The sequence below is a fragment of the Cololabis saira genome, chromosome 18 (assembly GCF_033807715.1).
Source record: "Cololabis saira isolate AMF1-May2022 chromosome 18, fColSai1.1, whole genome shotgun sequence".
Lineage (NCBI taxonomy): Eukaryota > Metazoa > Chordata > Actinopteri > Beloniformes > Belonidae > Cololabis > Cololabis saira.
In genome coordinates this window covers 13396001-13403565 of record NC_084604.1, presented here as the reverse complement: position 1 = coordinate 13403565, position 7565 = coordinate 13396001, and positions in this window count along the sequence as shown.

The window sequence follows — 7565 nt, the reverse complement described above, 5'->3', positions numbered from 1 at the left end:
CAAACGGAAAGCACAACAATCAGGAACAGACCAGCTCTCATTCACGTCTGGGTGCAGCTCACTGCAGGGGCTCCCTCTCCTTCTGCCGTCCCCCCCCCTGAAATCCCCCCGTAGGCTCCTGCTGTGATTTGTTGGCAAGACGACGGCTCAATAACCTTGGTTACTGTCACCCGGGTTATTACTGGTGTAACAAATGTTTCCCTCCTCTTTTTCCCTTCCTTTATCTGCTTTAACCTTAGTTCTCCTCTGCTGTGATCTAAGAAGGAGTGGTGAGTGAAAGAGGACATGCTTGTAAGATGTCTTGCATGTAATCCACCTGTATTTGCTCTGCAGTGACGCTGCCGCAGGACGCCACACCTGTCAGAAACAACTGTTTATCGCAGTCGTGTCATCGCTGTCCAGTGTGAGAAATAATCCCATCGTAACCCAAATATAAACCACTTTTTAAACCTTTGTGTGAGACTTTATGAATCTGGGAGGGAAGGTAATACCAAACATAGCAGGACATTAAAGGGGACCTATTATGAAAAACACATTTTTTCTTGTTTTAACATATATAAAGTGGTCTCCCCTCACCCTGCCAGCACAGGGGAGACAAAATACCATGGAATTCTGCAGGGTCTGCTCCCCCCCCTGACTGAGTCTTCCAGTGTCACGTGACCTTTTTTTGAGCCATTCTGAATCTGCGCCTATGGTGACGTCACCATAGGCGCTCATTTCCATAGGTTCAGCCTCCGCTGCTGAAACCACGCCCACAACCAGCTCTCTACGCAGGCTGGAGCGGTCCATCCTTCAGCCAGTCGGAAGCGGCGCCGCGGATCCGGGTTAAATCATCCAGGTTCCTGGGTGGTTTGGGAGCTGGGTCCTCGGAGGTCCGTCCCAGGTCGGACCAGCTTCACCCTCCGAGACTTTCAGCCAAATCTGTCGGTTTGATCACCGGTAACGGGCGATGCGCAGCGGATGCGCAGCGGATGCGCAGCGGATGCGCAGCGGATGCGCAGCGGATGCGCTCCGGAGCCGATCTGTGCGCCGGGCGTGGGGTTGCAGCGCCAGCGCGCAGCATCCGCCGGGCAGATCCGGCTGAAATTCCGCTGGTCGGTCCCCGGGAGTCCCTGCTACCAGTCCAGGCCGGTTCCTGCGGTCCCGGCCGGTCGGAACCGGTCAGATTCCCCGGTTGAAGTTGCGGTGATGCGCGCTGCTCCGGCCTACTTCCTGGTTCCCAAAGCGCGGTCCGTCCGACTAAATTGTCCAGGTTCCCAGCCGCTTTGGGAGCAGGTATTTCTGGGGTACGTCCCAGGCTGGATCAGCTTCACCCTCCGAGATTTTCATCGAAATCTGTCGGTTTGATCACCGGTAACGGGCGATGCGCCCCGTAGCCATGCCGGGCGCCCGCCGTGGCTCCGGGACCAGCGTTCAGCATCCGCCGGGCAGATCCGGCTGAAATAGTGCATAAATGTATTTATATACAACTCATATTTTATTTTTTTAACAATAAAGTTGCCATCTGTGAAAATTCAGTGTTGTATTTATTTACAGGCTCGGGCTGCTCTGGCGGAGCGAGGTTTATGCTCCTCCCCTGCTACACGTCATTCAGGGAGCCAATCAGCACAGAGCCTCATTATCATACCCCCCCCTTCCCATAGAATGGAGCACAGAAAAAGAGGTTAGAAGCGGTAAAACTAGTGACAGGGCCCACAGGCTGGATTTCTGATTTATGTAGAAAAAACAAGCTTTAGATTGTTTTTAAGACATTCAAGGCCTGTTTAAAATATACATTAAATGCCATAATAGGTCTCCTTTAAGTAGAACCAGTAAGGGTGTGAAGCAGAGAGGGACTCATGTTTTTTTCCACAAGCAGAATATAAATGCTGCCTATATTAGCAATGGCGTGTCCGGGTTGTAAACAACGTGGCGCCTTACAGCCTCTACAACTGACAGATTGTACAGAACATCATCTCTTTGGATCATCAGAGGAAAAACAGAGCACAAACAAACCTCTCAACGCAGCTCGACTGTTCCACCGCGGTGAGTCACGGTTTTGTCAAATTAGCAGCTATTGACACCAACGTCTCAGAAAATGATGAGAAATCAACTGGTCATTTTGTGACAAAAAAGCAGACAAAATGACTCAGCTGTTTGTTTCAGACAGAGCCCTCGCCAAGCGTTGCTCTGTTTTCGTCTTTCCACGCTGTAATTTGTGCAACTATTTCAGCGTGTTTCATGATGGTGATTTTTCTTCCCTCTGAAGTGAAGACGCTCTGGACTGCAGTTGTGAGGGCTCTCAGCGGAGGGCTTAGGGAGAGAAAAATATGAAAAGACTTTATGAAAACACAGAGAGATGGACCGCAGGGTCGGGGCTTTGCTTTAGCTGTAACCGTGACAACAAGAAATCCTGCTGAAATTAAGTATGTAGCCTGAATGAGGTCCGTAACAGCCTGCTTCATTTTTTCAAATTATTTCTTTAGAAAGTGCCTTTTTTTCCACTTTCCCATCTCCGGTTAAATGTCCCGCGGGTCTGGTCGAGTAAGGATATTTTGTTGGGAAGATGGGACGCAGGGATCAGACACTGAGTGGAGTGACCTGCATGTCAGGAAGCTGCTCTAATTATAGGAAAACTAGGAACCTTTTTCATCATAACACCTTTTATTCTTTTCCTATTGGGTTATTTTATGAAACTTTGCTCGCTTGTTTAGGATCAATGATCTATTACATTATACTTTGGTATACAGAGGACTTTTCACCGTTTCCTCGGTGACTGCAGGGCGCTGAAATAAGCCCAAACAACCACCTTTCCACCACTGTGCTTCACAGTTGGTGGAAAGTGTTTGCGCTGATATCCTGTGAATGTATTTATTTATTTATTCTCCACACGGTGCTTTGGATTGTAGTTAAACATTTCTACATTCTTTCATCTGATGTTGTTCCAGAAGTCTTGTGGTTTGTTCAGAAGCAACTTTGCAAACCACAGCTGTGCCGCCGCGTCCGTTAAGGAGAGACATCTTTCTCCTAGCAACGCTTTGACGCCTTATTCAGTCTTTTTGTATTTGGTCTATTTTAAACGTCAACTTTCAGTCTTATAACTGAGGATTGCAGAGTTAAAAATCTACCTCCTGGGTTGTTGTCATTTCTCTGACCATTGGATGAACACAGGTCCTTAGTTACTGTCGTAGTATTAGTAACTGTTTTTTTTTGGTCTGTTTTCCACTTAAGAAATACTTTTCACAGCCTTTCCCAGATGAATGTATTACCAAAGGTTCCTCTTTCATAGAGGTAGTCATGTAAGATGAATATGAAGACATGTGTCAACTAAATGTCTCACTTGGAAGAGCAACTTCTCAGACACGAGGAATAAAAGCACATCCTCGTCTCTCTATTCACTCAGCTGAAACAGACGTTCCCTGAGTTTTTAAGGAATTCACAAACAAATAATGTATGTCTGGACTTTGATTACATTGTGATAAATTAGTTATTGCACATGAATTCTTATTTTCAGAGTTGTTATTAATTCCCATTACTTTCATCTTAAGTCTTCACTCAGACCTTGACTGCTTTACTTCAAAACAACTGGTGGTAAAACGCCTCTGGAGCGTCTGTGATGACCTGATATCTCTCTCCTCATGCAGCTGCATCTGAAGTCAGCGCCGGGGGACCATCGCTGGAGACTCACCACATCTTGAAACGGTCCAGCGTATATCACTGTAGCAGGGCTGTAAGAGAGAAGCCTGCACATCACAGCGGGGGAGAGGTAACTAAGTGGTTCTAAGACACGGGAGGGGCCATCTGCGTCAAATATGAACTTGACGGAGGAGCTTGGGCTCGGGGGCAGCAGTGATGAATGAGACAAACCTGATCTGAACAACTGAAACAGATGTGAAGTGACTCCAGTGACTCCCGTTCTGGGTTGGACATCTGCGGTCTCGGACCTGAACACCGAGCGCACCAACATGGCACGCAGCCCTTATGGAGCTGAAGAACATGGGAAAAACACTGAATCACAACGTAAAGCGCTGTCAGATGATGCTTCGATCTGAAACATCGCCTGGTACGGACCGGCGGACAATAACCAGAGCTTTCTGCACAATTCATAAGTGGAGCGAGAACCCAAACAGACGAGCACACAGGCGGGAGCAGGTCATCGTCTTCCTGCAGGGACGACCTGCGAGAATCAGGATCTCACAGGTGAGAAGACAGACGTGTGGCAGAAGTGATAAATCAGGCAGAAACTTCTGCTGTTTATTTGCAGACATCCATAATAAAGTGGAGTCCCACAACCCGCTCATTCTGACAACCTCTGCATAGTAAATGACTCAAAACCGGAATTATTTACTAATACTTCCTCTTGGGATGGTTTACAAATCGTGTAACTACACTCCGAGTGTGCTACGTGCGTTCTTCCACGTGCAGTGTGTCAATAAGTGCTGTCCCAGTTTAAAACTGCTGCTCTACTCTTCCTGGGAACGACAGGGGGGAACCTTCTTCTCTGGCTCCACTTGAACAACAGTCAAGCCACCCCCAAGATTTTATGTCAGTCATGAATTAGATAAATAAAAGAACCCAAATTATTTCTTTGTAGTTTGTTTTTTGGACCAAAAATGTGACAAACGACAGTACCACCAGTTTCCCTGCACCACTGTTGCTCTTTAAAGGGATTGTGACATGAAAAACACATTTTTCTAGATTTTTTGTGTTTTGTTGGGTGTCTTGACATCAATTACACCCAAAAAACAACGAACTTTTAACATTCAGTGTATTGTGTGCTTTCTGGGATTTTCCGCATAACTGTGCAAAAACGGCGCATGTGGTTTGGTGGCGGATCGTTACGTAACGATCCGCTAAATCACCGCCCCCTCCACCCAGCTCCCTGCCTCCGCTCCTCTCCAGCGCACCATAAAGGCTGATTTATGGTTCCGCGTTACACCGACGCAGAGCCTACGGCGTAGGGTTACGCGGCGACGCGCACCGTACGCTGAACCCACGGCGTATGCTCTGCGTCGATTTAATGCGGAACCATAAATGAGGCTTAACAAGTAGCTGTTTAGAGCCTATTTTGTTCTAATCACCGGAGGAAAACTGCTAAGAAGACCCGCGGCCACTGACTGGACTTAAGATAAGGGGACAGTGCTGCTTGCATGCCTTTATTTTTATGATTGTTTGCTGTGGTTCGCCCTCCTGCTTTTCCGTGCATGCTTCGCCTGTCGCTCCGACGCCGCTGTGAGCGTATGGCTGGAGGAGGAGGAGGTTTGGAGGAGGAGCGGCGCAATGATTGACAGGAAAGGGGGGAAAGGAAGCATTTTTCACGGCGCAAAAAAACACTGTAATAAAAAGCCAGGAATAGAGTTCTAGAGTGAAGTTTTTCTTGTTACACTCTTTTAGACACATTTGAGGGATGTTGGCCAAGACTTTTAATAGTGTTAAAAGCATGTTAAAAATGATGTCACAATACCTTTAAAGGAGCTTGAGGCTCCTTTTAAAGAAATGAGACTCTCTAGCGCCACCCTTCACCATGACGGCCGTTGGGGGTACTGCAGCCAACAGTGAAGCCGGCACGGGAGTGTTACGTCCCTGTAAATTTACTATTTTTGTTTACTATTTTTATTTATTATTTGTATCTGGTACTGGGGTGCAGAGGTTTAGTTGGATGAGTGTATTCCCTGTTGGAGGTGGCCTTTACTAATTCAACTGTGAGCTCAGGTCCTCTGGTGTGGGAGGAGTTGGAGCTGCTGCAGGTGTGCTGATGGAGAGCGACGCCCACCTCTACCGGGAGCCAACCAGAGGAAACTCCTCCCCTACAAAGCTGCTGCTGGAGCAGTGCTCTTTGGCAGTCGTCTCACACCACCCATGTGTGAAGACGTGCTGTCCGTCCTGGCTGTTGTGTGAGCTTTGGGGCCAAATGTTTGGTTTCCCTCAGCATTTCTGCCCAAGCAGTTTGGTTCCTGCTAAATCTTGTTGGTTGTATCACTTGTGAATGGAAGCAGTAAGGTAAATATCAGATGGCTCCAACGCCTGACTGATGTAAAAGCCTAATTTGTTGAGGATTGATTTAGAATAGTAGTTTAGTATAGTTAATTTTGTTTTGGTTAAAGGTTAGGTTTAGTTAGTGGATTTATTATTTTTAAGGTTAGGGTCCAGTTCTTTTTGCTTATTTCTTTGGGTTACGTTGGGGTTATTTTCTTTATATAAACTTTAGTTCTTTGGTTTAATTTGTAAACTGCTTTCCATACTGTTGTAAATAATCACTTGCATCATTTTTCAACCTGAACAACAGAACCATTGGTCAAAATAAAAACATATCTTTACTTGCAAAACCTGCCTTTCATTTGCGGATTCTGTGATCCCTAGTAGCAGAGTACGTAATAGGGAGAACGGGGAGAACGCTCATGCAGCGTCATGTGACGTCACATCCGCAGGACAGCGCGGGAAACTCGGCCCCAGCACTGCAGCACATTTTGCAGCACACAGCCTGTTCAAGGCAACGGAGAGATACACTAGAGGGCTCATTCTTTTTGGTTTGGAACGCTTCATCTGACATTATTACTAGAAAACTTACAATAACAATATTTACGATTTTTTTTTTCATAAATCCTGCCTCAAGCTCCTTTAAGGGAGGCGACGTGTGCAGCATTCAGTTTTCTGACAGTTCTGAACGCACCATCTGGCTACTTGCTGTGTACTGAGACGACAGAATTGGCAGTGTGATTGCAGTAATGGGTACAAACCTGGCAGATTTGGACTCCCTCACCTTATGCCAGATATCATAAGTTAGTTATTTTAGCTTAGCGCATGCTAAGCTGAACTGCTTTGATGAGGCCATCCTCGGGTAGCGCCAGTGGAGAGAGTAGCTGGGTGGAGTTATCCTGCTGGCTCCAGCCAGTTGCCTCCCACCAGAACTCATCCCTGAACCCTCCCATATCAACCCGGAGCTACTGCTTTTCACAGCATGGTTATCTTTAAATGCTAACGATTATGCTCTCTTAGGTCTTTAATCACAGCACAGAGGTCAAGTTGACCCAAATTGCAGTGTGGTGACAACTTGTCGTTGGTTGTTATCATTTTAGCTGCAACTGGTCACGTTAGACTGTGATACAGCTCTCTGTCATTAAACCACACCTGGATGGATGGATGGATGGATGGATGGTCTCACTCGCCTCTCTGGTCAATCACCAGTGAAGCTACCAGCACGTGTCTGGGAGAACCTGGAGGACCTGGAGAACCTGGAGAAAACCCAGCAAGCACAAGGAGATGAAGACAAACTCCACACAGAAAAGGTTCCTGCTGGGAGTCAAACCAGCGACTGTTATGTTGTGATGCAACGCTGCAACGCAGCATCGCTGCACCGCTGCAAGCCACCAACTCACCCCGGGTTCTATTATGTTTTTATACAATAACAAAGCTATTGAGGCAGCTTCCCACTGGGACCGTCACAGACTGGAGACAGCAGGACAACCTCCTTTCAAGAGCACCCAGCTCATGCCAGGCAGCACTGTGGGACATCATTAAACCCCAAAGAATAGCAGAATAATGGAAGAAAATGGCCAAACGATGCAAACGGCATCCCAAGAAAAAAG